The sequence below is a fragment of the Pimephales promelas genome, chromosome 2, assembly GCF_988280905.1.
Source record: "Pimephales promelas chromosome 2, fPimPro1.hap1.1, whole genome shotgun sequence".
NCBI classification, from domain to species: domain Eukaryota; kingdom Metazoa; phylum Chordata; class Actinopteri; order Cypriniformes; family Leuciscidae; genus Pimephales; species Pimephales promelas.
In genome coordinates this window covers 28,598,568-28,610,859 of record NC_142770.1, presented here as the reverse complement: position 1 = coordinate 28,610,859, position 12,292 = coordinate 28,598,568, and the positions used below count along the sequence as shown (strand labels likewise).

The 12,292-nt window shown below is 44.0% G+C and overlaps 1 non-coding gene and 1 pseudogene across 1 annotated transcript; both read right to left on the bottom strand.

The window, feature by feature from the left end:
• Positions 1–5,674: 5,674 nt before the first annotated feature.
• On the bottom strand, positions 5,675–5,839 carry LOC148996629 (U1 spliceosomal RNA). The gene has a single exon (XR_016150413.1). It is a non-coding gene; the product is annotated as a U1 spliceosomal RNA (small nuclear RNA).
• A 329-nt stretch (positions 5,840–6,168) lies between these two features.
• On the bottom strand, positions 6,169–6,397 carry LOC148996628 (U2 spliceosomal RNA; annotated as a pseudogene).
• Between the last annotated feature and the right edge of the window lie 5,895 nt (positions 6,398–12,292).

The window sequence follows — 12,292 nt, the reverse complement described above, 5'->3', positions numbered from 1 at the left end:
CTGGGTGGGCTGCGTTCCTCCAAACGTCTTTGGCCTCACCTAGTGTGAGGCCTGGAACTGGACTCACCGATTCTCGATCCTGCACAAGAGAGACAAGAGACTTGTGGTTAGTTAAAACAGTGGCATCATTCGTTTCTAAAAGGTATTTCTTTAAAAAATTCTTAATAAAAAGATGTTCTTTTGACAGATTAAAAGACACTGGACATTTAAGATCAACGGGTAAAATTTTCAAAGATCTTAAGTATGACCCCATCCAGAATCGGGTCATGGCTGCTGTCTTGTGTTCTCTGGATGGGGTCAGGGCGTATTTAATGTGGAGGGCAGTGAAGCGGCTGCCTAAAAACAGGTGGGGGTCTGGGAGCCCTTTTCCGCCATTCTCCTTCCTTTTCTTCACTATTTCTCTTTTGAGTCGCTCCCACTTGGACCCCCACAGGAAATAAAACACTGCCCTCTCCAGGTAGATCAGGAAGCTTTGTGGGGGACTAAAAACAGAACAGACAAGTAAAATCAGTGGTAAAATCACAGCTTTAAAAATTAAAATCTTGCCTTCAATCGTCAGGTTTCTTAGTCCCCAAAAGCCCAGTCTTTGCCTAACTTTCCCTAACATGTCAGTCCAGTTACCCTGTCCTCCACCCTCCCTGTCAAATTTAACACCTAGAATTTTCAAATTATTATCTTTAAAAACCAAATCTAGTCCACCTTTGTCAATGTTCCCCCACGGCCCGAAGAGCTGGGCCTCAGACTTGCTCCTATTGAGCTTGGCGCCTGAGGCCCGACCGTACCAGTCAGTCAAGTCCATTGCTCTTCGTACCGATAAAACGTCCGTTGCTAAAAGGGTCACGTCGTCCATGTATAAAACGCAGGTTGCCGTCAGTCCACTAGTCCCTGGAATGCCTAGTCCTTTAATCCATTTGTCCCTTCTCAAGATTTGTGCCAGTGGCTCTATACAAGCCACATACAGAAGGGGAGATAAGGGACACCCCTGACGGACGCCGCTGTAGATATTAACAGCTTTGGATAAATGTCCATTAACTACAATTCTGCTGACCAGGCTGTTGTACAGCAGTCCCACCCAGGCTATGAACCGCCCTGGAAACCCCATTTTACCCAGTACCTTAAAAAGGAACTGGTGCAAGATACGGTCGAATGCTTTTTCAAAGTCTAAATTTAGGACTACTAGCCGAAGGTTTCTGTCTCTCGCATAACAGATGGCGTCTCTGATCAGCACCAGGCTGTCCGTGATCTTCCTTCCTGGCACAGCGCATGCTTGATCCGGGTGGATTACGTCCTCCAAAACTGTCGACATGCGTGTGGCTAAAATTTTGCTAAAAAGTTTACAGTCGACATTTAAAAGAGTGATGGGTCGCCAGTTCCGTAAGTCAGTCTTGTCCCCTTTCTTATGTAAGAGTGAAACTATCCCTATTCTAAAGCTGTCAGGAAGTCTTTCAAGAGTCTCAAATTCTTTAAAAACAGTCAGTAAGTCGAAAGCTAAAATATCCCAAAAAGTCAAATAAAACTCCAGAGGAAGTCCATCGGTGCCGGGGGACTTTCCTCGTTTAAAACTTTTGAGTGCTTTGTGAATTTCTAAAATGTTGAAATCTTGAGATAAAATTGTACCTTCGCCATCGACTTTCTTTTCTAAAAACTCTAAAACCTCCTGTAACGTGTCATTGTGGACTTCTTTGGTGCTGTATAGGTTTTCATAAAATACTTCAGTTTCCTTTAAAATTTCTTTTGTGGTATAAACCTCCCTCCCTCCACTTTTTAAAGCTGTGATTGCCCCACCCCGTGAAATAATTTTTTTAAAGAAATACCTCGTGCACCTTTCACCTTCCTCAATCTCCTTCTCCCTGCTCCTTAAAATGACACCTTTGCTTTGAATTTCGGATAAAACTGACATTTCTTGCTTTATTTCTTTGATTTCTTCACTAAAATCGATCCCATCGTTTAAAAGGTTAAAATATCTCTGTAGTCGTTTTTGCAGCCCCATTTTGCGTCGATTTAATCTATTCTTTTTGATTTTTCCTATCTTTCTAAAAAACTGTCTCGTCCGTTCTTTTACCATCTCCCACCACTGTGCACGTGAGTCGTAGAAGTCTTGGAGGGTCTGCCATTGGCTGAACTGCTCCCTGTACTCACTGACTACATCTTTATCTTCCAAAAGGGAGCAGTTCAGCTTCCACAGCCCTCCCCCTGCAGTCACACCAGTGGGGAGTGAAAGGGTGCATGACAGCATTGTGTGATCTGAAAAGAAGAGGGGGGTTAATGTTGCATCGGTTGGCAGGCAGTCCCGTGTAAAAACGTAGTCAATGCGAGAGGCTCTGGTGCCGTCACCACTGAACCAGGTGAAGCCCTCCTCTCTCTGATGCATTGCTTTAAAACAGTCCACTAATTTAAAATCTCTAACTAAATCCTGCAATAAAACCGACGTTTTGTCAACTTTAAAATCTTCTGTCCTCTTCCTGTCTTTCTTGGTTAAAACGCAATTAAAATCCCCTGCTACCACTAGGGGAGCCCTACCTAACATGTGGGGCTGCAGGTCTTCTAAAAGCTCATACCTATTGTTTTTGTCTGTAAAACCATACACATTTAAGATGTTAAAATCCTTACCTAAAAAAGTCAGATTAGCTAAAATTGCCCGCCCGTCCCTCACCACAGTGCTGCCCTTCACCAAGATATTGGGGTTTTGTATTAAAATGGCGACACCGTCATTTTTATTAAAATTGGACCCACTCCAAACGGAAACTCCTGGGGTCCAAATCTCCTCCCACTTTCTGTAATTGGATAAAAAAGGCAGACCACATTCTTGCAATAAAAACACATCTGACTTAAAAGTTTTTAAAAAGGATAGGACACTCTGTGCTCGTATATTGCTCCTCACACTTCTCACATTGATGGTGGAGATAGTGAGAGCCATGAGCAGTATGGTTAAAAGGGTATGAGACATTTAAAAGCAACAAAAGGACTACAGAGATTTAATTAAAATCAGGTTATTTCTTGTTGCACTTGCCGTCCCTTTTCCCCAGAAAGCCTGGGATCAGGGAGGAAAGTGCTTGACGTCTCAGGGCTCACAGAGAGAACCTCTTGTGAAGCCTTTGGCGTCGATGTTCTTAGCTTAAAATGCAGAAAAGATACTTCATTAGGAGAGTCTGTGGGCCACACACGGTCTAGATCTTCCATGGGGGAACTATCTAGCCGGTGCGCTACCCGCAGCTTTTTCTCCTCTGTTTGGACCAGAGGAGATCTCGCAGTTCTTTTCTGCACTTGAGCATTGGGAAGAGAAGAATCTGTCTCACTCCCACTAGTTGACCCACTAGCCTCAGACACGGTGACAAGGGAGGAAGCCGTTTCCTCCTCTTTGTCGTCCACCTCTTCTTTACCATTATCATTTTGAGGATTGGCTTCCTCCCCCTGACCAGCTGTTCGAGTTGACTCCGCCCCTGTGGCCGCCCCACTTCCTTCTTCCAGTCCAATCCCTGAGGCTGGCTGAGGATTTGAATTTCCCGCCAAAACCTCAGGGCCCGCCTCCTTTATCGTTTGCTCTTTGGGTGGGGCGGCCATTTTGTTGTTTTTTAGCTTGTTGGCAAAACTTTGGGGGCAGTCTCTGTAGAGATGGGATGATTCTCCACAGAGGTTGCACTTTCTGCCATTTTTGCACTCTTCAAAAGTGTGTCCAATTTCTCTGCACTTCCTACACACTACTTCTTGGCACGCCTCGGCGAGATGCCCAAGTTGGCCACACTTGCGGCATAGCTTGGGCATCCCTTGATAATGGATGTAACCTCTATTCTCTCCCAACACAATCATAGAAGGAATTTGACTCAGGCCATGGTAGCTGTTGGGATCTGCCCATTGTTTAATGGGCACTCTCCACGCACAGCTCCAGATACCGTCTTCATCTAAAACCTTGACTGGTTGACCACGAATAGAGCAATATCTTGCCAACCATACAGCAATGTCTTCTCCACTAACTGTTTCATTAAACATCCTGACAATCACCACTTTCAGCGAATTATCAGTCAGTTTTTCCACAGTGAACATGGAGAAATTGGCTTTACACAATTCATACCGAGCCCAAAAAGTACTTAGCAAGGAAGCAGAAGCAAAACTAACGTCAAAGCCATGATTCAGGGGCAGAGTCAACAAGCAATTAATATCAATAGCCTTAAAACCGAGAGTCTGTTGGATGCACTTCCTGGAAAAGTCCAACCTGGACATCGCCTGGAGAGTGCCATCCTCCTTTGTCTTAAATTTAAAACGCACGCTGTGGTGCCTCCTCATGCCGGCACGAGCAGCCGACATGTTGGAGGCACCACTAGCCTGCTGCGGCTAAAATCCAACAATAAATATACAATAAATAAATTAAAACCTGCTTACCTTAAAACCAGAAGATTCCTCGTAGAACGAGTCGTCAATTAAAAGCCGCTTGTCAATGTACCTCCTGAAGGGTGTATGTCCCGTGTGACAAGCAACACACGAGACCAAGTCCAACAAGAGGCGATCGCTGTCTCAGACGTCCGACCAGACCACTAGATCTTAGCCAAAAGGCCGAGAAGCGATGACGCAGCGACGCCGAGGCGGGGGAGCCGGCAAAGGCCACGCCCACCTGGGCCGCGGCGAGAGGGTCTAAGGTCGCCGGCAAACAAGCTCAGCTCAGATTGGTTGACACCGAAAATGGATCACAACAGAGTGCACAGCACGACACTCTGGAGTGCAACCTGGGATTTTGGATCATCAACATTCCGCCTTAAAAGTGAGCGGGCGGACCAAAGCGTCCGTGGTAGAGACTTGAAACTCTGAGGGATGGTAGGACCGGCCCGGTACTACAACCTCACCAAGGCTCGCCCCGATCGGCCCCAAGGTGGCGCTGCAGCGATCAAAAGTACGAAATGGCTCGTAACTCCTCGACCGTCGGTCGCAGACCCAAGTGTCTTACATCACCGGAATCCTTGGCTCGAGCCGAACAAGATGCATGCCTCGGATTGGGTGGTCGCGCTGGCGAGATTTTCGGGTATTTTGGATTTTCTGAAAAACCTACTTTTGCACACTAGTCCTAGGTTTTTTGCCCGATCTGACCCAAACCGGTGCAGAAAGATTCTCTGGAGTCCGACTGCCAACAGGGATCGGGAAACAGTTGGAATTTCCATCCACGTTGGCGACGGTACGCCAAAACGTTGGGGGTGGGCGAGGCGGGCTTTACTTAAACGGCTATAACTCTCCAACGGAATGAGACAATTGCACCCAACTCGGTACACCTGTGTACGGGCTCAGCCCGTGGTCACGTGAAGAGGAATGCGGCGACTGGCCACTTGGTGGCGCTGTAAACAGAAAAAAACACAACATGGGTGGCTGTATATCACGTGACGTTTCACACGCGCACAATGTTTTCATACCACATGATAGAACTCCTCATTCCGAACAACTTTGCCTCCAGGACAACTGCTGTGAACTAAGTCGTCCGTCAAATATTGGAGACTATTTGAAGAATTGAGGAGAAAAAAGAAAACCCTCCTCACACAGACCGGTCCTAGACTGTTTCGTATCTCTCGAGCAACCGCCGCAGTTCAACTCTCTGGACTGCCTCTGGATATTGAAGAAGTGGAGAAAAAAAAAAAAAAAAAAAAAAGAACCTCAAGTGGAGCTTTAACAATCTGCCCTTTTAACCAGTGTTGTCCAGGGGAGAGCGCGAACGCAGTCCCCCACTACCATAAATTATGCAGTCGAGATTCCCACATTTGGGGAATTCGCAGGGGTCAGCACAACCCAGAGTGCAATGGCCGAGCCTCGCCCTGGGTGAACCACCTTCCTGATCATGGTGTCTCCCCTGCCAGGTAAGTATGAATTCCCAGGCCTTCAGTCAGAAGCACCCTGTCCCTCTCCCCAATCCTCACCAGCGGTTTGCCAGTCAAAAAAGGGGCTTTTTTTTTTTTTGCACGCTCCGCATCCGGCTCCATGAGCCATAAATGTACATAATGCGCCGTCCCCGAATAGTGGATGGATCAGATGTTAAACTGACAGAGGAACAGGGGTTCATTTTTGTCTTGTTTTTACACCACAATTCTACCCAGGCTAGTATAGCACATGATCACCTACAACACCCACTCACACTAGCTCCATTATCACCTTCTGCCACACAAGACCACTACAACTCTTTCATTGAACACTTTAGGAGGGTGCACCGTTCCCAGAAGTACTGCAATACCGGGTCGATGCGTGGAGTGGACGGAGCAAGCCCCTATTCCATCTCCCAGGACCAAAAATCAATTTAATATGTGGTGCCCGGGTAGGGCACGTATCAGATATTAAACTGATAAGAACAGATTTTTTTTTTTTTTTTTTTTTTATTATTTATTTATTTACAGTACAATGTTTTTCCAATTCACCCCACAAAAGCAAATATTCATCTTTTTCCATTCTTATTTTCCATATTTTAGCTTCCATTAACACTTTGTATTTCAATTCATACCACAATTGCTTTGATGTTCTACCTTCTCTTTTCTTTTTTACTTGAGCATTCCGTTCCTCCCACAATATCTCTTTACCAATACTTATTATGCACCAGATTATCCTTTCCTTTTTTGACTGTCCCAACCCTTTTCCTCCTACAATTAAGTCAGGGTTCAAAACAATATCAATTCTTACTAACCTTAACAGTTGTTGTATTCTTTTCCAAAAGCAATGAGCTAAATAACATTCACAAAAAACATGATGTAGAGTCTCGTCCCCTGGACAACCTCTTGGACAACCTCTTGTGCCTGTAGATCCTTGATTATACAATCTTTCCCTCACCGGCAATCTATTCAAAGCTACGAGCCAATTCAAATCCTTCCTCTCATTACTTAAATTTTCATGTTGAATACATTTCCACTTAACTTTTTTCTTTCTCATTTCTGCTTGTTGTGTTACTACCATTTTCTCTTTTAAATCTTGATATAATTGTTTATGATTTTTTAGTAACTCCTCCTTTACACAACCAGGATGGGCTCTTAAAAACAAAATTAACTTTTCATATTGCCAAGGTCTACTCTCAGCCTTTGGTCCTCTGTTGTCCAAGGGAACAATTCTCCTTAATGGCAGAGCTGCCCACAATTTTACAAAATACATAGCTTTATGCTCCACATTATTTATAAGTATCTTACATAAAAAACAAATGTAAAGTACCTCTAACTTTAAAGGAATACACACCACCGCTCTACCTCCTTCTTCAACCTCTAGGTACATCTGTTCCCTTTTAACAGGTTCATATTTCCCACCCCATATAAATGAAAAGACCAACCTAGTCAAAATTAATTTACTTTTCGCAGGAATTGGAAAGATTAGGGCTAAGTAAATCAAACTAGACAACAGATCTACCTTAACTACTAACCCCTTCCCCGTAATACTAAGCTTTCTGCTCCTCCAAATGTTCAATTTCTTTTTTACCCTCTCAATTTTTTCCTCCCAATTTAGTTTAGCCGAATCTTTATGATAAAATTTAACCCCCAAAATTTTGATTCCCGTAGGACACAACGAAAAACCGTGCCTCACCTCTTTCCTTCCTTTCCATTTTCCACAATACATTAATGATGATTTGGCATAGTTTATGGCCGAGCCAGTAGCTGCACAATACATTTCCAATATTTGCACCACTTTATCCAACCCTCTATCTGTAGACATAAATACAGTTGTATCGTCTGCATACTGAGATACTTTTACCCGTTCACCCAACCCTCCCGGTATGTGCACTCCTTCAATGTATTGCTCGTTCCTTATTCTTTCTGCCAAAGGCTCTATAAACAAGACATACAACAGAGGAGACAATGGACATCCCTGCCTAACACCTCCCCTTTGTTCAATCGGTTCACTCAAAACCCCATTTATCTTCACCCTACTATGTACTTCATTATATAGGACCCTTACCCATGAGATAAACTCTTCCCCAACATTCATTTCCCCTAATACCTTAAATAAGAATTCATGGTTAACCCTGTCGAAGGCTTTCTCCTGATCTAGACTCAGTATGCACAAAGGCAGATCTCTCTCTTCAACCCAGCTAATGATATCTCTTATGAGCAATAAATTAAAAGAACCAGCCCTTCCCTTAACCCCACAAGTTTGATCTGGATTCACTAATACCGACATCACCTCCAGTAACCTATTTGTTAAACACTTACTTAAAATTTTATAATCAGTTGTTAAAACGGTTATTGGTCTCCAATTTTTTATATCTTTTTTTTCACCTTTCTTGTGGATTAGGTGTATTACCCCCGAACTCATAGACTCAGTTAACTTGCCTGTCTTATACACCTCTCTATATACCATCACCAAATCTTTTTTTATGATGTCCCAAAAGCACCCATAAAACTCTTTCGGCAACCCATCCCCCCCTGGAGTTTTATTCCCTTTCATTGAGGTAAGGGCTGCTTTAATTTCCTCTTCCTTGATCTCACCCCCTATTTTTTCTCTATGTTTCTTAAGTAGGACTCTCTTTATACCTCCCAATAACTCCCCTTCCTTCCTCCCATCTACCTCTCTTTTAGAAAACAGTTCCTTATAAAAGCCACAGACATATTTAAACATGTTTTCTTTACCTTTAACTTCTCCTTTTTCTGACATAAACCCATCAATTATTTCCCCTCTCTGTTTCTGTTTTATTGTTTGAAAAAAATATTTAGTTACTTTCTCATCTTTTTCCCTTTCCTCTACCTTTGCTAAAAACGCAAACTCCTTTGCCTTTTTAGTATAGTACATTTTAATTTTCCCCTTTATGTCCGCAATTTCCTCCTCTCTCACCTCTAACCCAACATTTTGATTTGCCATTATTTTTTGCAATCTATTATTGTCCTTCCAAACCTCCCTCCTTTCCTGTCTTCTTTTCTTTTCTGTATATCTTATGCAAAACCCCGCAATTTCTTTTTTCATCACCTCCCACCATTCTAAAAGCGATACATACCCCACTTTAAACTCTTGCCATAATTTGTAAAAATCTTTAAATTCCTTTTTAAATATATCATCCTCCAACAAACTAATATTCATCTTCCAATAGCCCTTACCCATGCTTACCTCATTATTAACTATTGTGACTAACAACATTCCATGATCCGAACACCAACATGGTACAATCCTCAACTCTTTTATTTCTATCCCCTGTGTTATAAAAAAATAATCTAATCTACTTCTATTGCCCCTCGTATTACCCCATGTAAACCCTGGATCATCTTTATAACATTTCCTATATGCATCCTGTAAGAAATGCTCTCCTAATTCCTCTTTTAAGTAAATCCCTGAGAAGTCAATTTCCCCATTTTTTTCCAAACTGTCCAACGTTATATTGAAATCACCCCCCATTATTACACATCTATTGGTATCCCATAAATTTGGTAAGTTTTTGAAAAATTCCAGTCTTTTACTTCTATTACAGGGTGCATATACATTAATAAAGCGATATTTATACTCACCCCATCGTGCATCCAGACATTGTAATCTCCCCGGCACAAGAGATACATAATTCTCTATCATGAATCCATTTTTCTTAAACACTATCCCCAGTCCATCTGAATGTACATTCCCAATACTCCAATATGACACCCCGGAAGTCCATTCTTTAGAAAAAGTTATTGTATCTTCTTCTCCTTTCAGGTGACACTCTTGTAGGAATGCCACCTCGAAGTCCATAGATAACAGAGAACAAAACAGAGCACCCCTCTTTCCAGCATCCCTCAAACCTCTCACATTGAGAGATACAAACTTCAAGTCCATCATTCATAAAGATCATCAGGTAACGTTTTCTTCTTCTTTCCATTTCTTTTCTCCTTGTCTGTGCCTTCTATGAATCCAGTGGTCCCTATAAAAAACTCCACGTCTTCCCTCGATAGGAAACTACCAGACATCGACCCCAGCTCCGAAACCTCCACCTCTTCCTCTGATGTTACCACAGGAGGCACTATCAGGGACCCAGCCATCGACGATCCATCCGCAAACTCAGGTAAGCTCAAAGACTCCTCATCATCCGTCCGCTGATCCAGCACACTAAATGAATTTGATACCTCAATCTTATTTTCTTCCTCGTTTCCTTCCAATTTCCTTTTACTTGTCTTAGAAGCTAACTTCCAGGATCCTTCAGCTCCTTGCTCTTCCTCATCCTCCATTCTGTCACCCCAGGAAATATTAGTTGTGAGATGTAGGGTGTCTGGACTCACTGTACCCTGTAACTCACCCCCCTCCTCTTCCATTTTCTCCGATTCCTCAAAAGCTGGATTTGTTAGCTCGGCTGGGACAGAAGCTAAAACAGGGCATCCTGCTGTGACTCCTCTCACTCCCTCCATTATCTCTGTATCCGTAGGTGAACCCATCTGGTATACTTCTTCATTCTGGCCAGTAAGAGCTCCATGGTATGCCTGTACTTCCTTAATAACAACTTCAATTGGCCTAAGGTCTTCTCCATCTTCTCCTCTTGCTGCACTGGCATACGTTCTTTTCCGTTTTGGACATGTCCTGAAAAGATGATCAGTAGCCCCACACTCCTTGCACACTTTCGGTTTCAGACACTCTGAGGCAGCATGCCCCAATTCTTTACAGTTCAGACATCTTATAACGCATTGGTATTCCAAGTGTCCAAATTCCTGACATCTTCTACAAAATTGAGGCTGACCGGAGTACACTATGTACCCCCTTACACCCGCAATTTTAAAATTGGCCGGAGGATGATGGTAACCCTGGAAACCAGCAGGGTCCTCGTTGAGCAACACTTGATACTGCCTTTGTCCGTTCCATACCCCGAATCTGTCCCTTCTGTACCTTACTGTCGATATTATTTTAACATGGTTTCGAAGAAAAGATTCCACCTCTTCATCTTCCATATTCATGTCAAACATGTTGATTGTCAAAATCCGGAAATTATTTCTCCCCAAGGACTGTATTCTAAACTTATCCAGAGGACGCTGACCTTCATTTTCTCTGAACTTTTCCAAAAGTCTCTGAAACAAAATGCTGTCTTTCATCGTGACATCAAAATACTTATCTTTGCCATTTCTTTGGATTCCGAGAATCTCTGGAGGGTCAATCTTCAACAAATTGATGATAACTTTTTGGATGAATTCTTCCCTTTCCGGCATCTCTTCTTCTCTGGATCCTTCCCAGTAAAGTCTTGACGTGTTCTTTACTCTTCTCTCAAAAATTCCTTCCGCCATCACTTCCCCACTCCTTCACAGACCTTTAGCAACCAAGAACTGCGGTCAAGCCACTTGCACTTGATCTTAGCCAAAAGGCCGAGAAGCGATGACGCAGCGACGCCGAGGCGGGGGAGCCGGCAAAGGCCACGCCCACCTGGGCCGCGGCGAGAGGGTCTAAGGTCGCCGGCAAACAAGCTCAGCTCAGATTGGTTGACACCGAAAATGGATCACAACAGAGTGCACAGCACGACACTCTGGAGTGCAACCTGGGATTTTGGATCATCAACATTCCGCCTTAAAAGTGAGCGGGCGGACCAAAGCGTCCGTGGTAGAGACTTGAAACTCTGAGGGATGGTAGGACCGGCCCGGTACTACAACCTCACCAAGGCTCGCCCCGATCGGCCCCAAGGTGGCGCTGCAGCGATCAAAAGTACGAAATGGCTCGTAACTCCTCGACCGTCGGTCGCAGACCCAAGTGTCTTACATCACCGGAATCCTTGGCTCGAGCCGAACAAGATGCATGCCTCGGATTGGGTGGTCGCGCTGGCGAGATTTTCGGGTATTTTGGATTTTCTGAAAAACCTACTTTTGCACACTAGTCCTAGGTTTTTTGCCCGATCTGACCCAAACCGGTGCAGAAAGATTCTCTGGAGTCCGACTGCCAACAGGGATCGGGAAACAGTTGGAATTTCCATCCACGTTGGCGACGGTACGCCAAAACGTTGGGGGTGGGCGAGGCGGGCTTTACTTAAACGGCTATAACTCTCCAACGGAATGAGACAATTGCACCCAACTCGGTACACCTGTGTACGGGCTCAGCCCGTGGTCACGTGAAGAGGAATGCGGCGACTGGCCACTTGGTGGCGCTGTAAACAGAAAAAAACACAACATGGGTGGCTGTATATCACGTGACGTTTCACACGCGCACAATGTTTTCATACCACATGATAGAACTCCTCATTCCGAACAACTTTGCCTCCAGGACAACTGCTGTGAACTAAGTCGTCCGTCAAATATTGGAGACTATTTGAAGAATTGAGGAGAAAAAAGAAAACCCTCCTCACACAGACCGGTCCTAGACTGTTTCGTATCTCTCGAGCAACCGCCGCAGTTCAACTCTCTGGACTGCCTCTGGATATTGA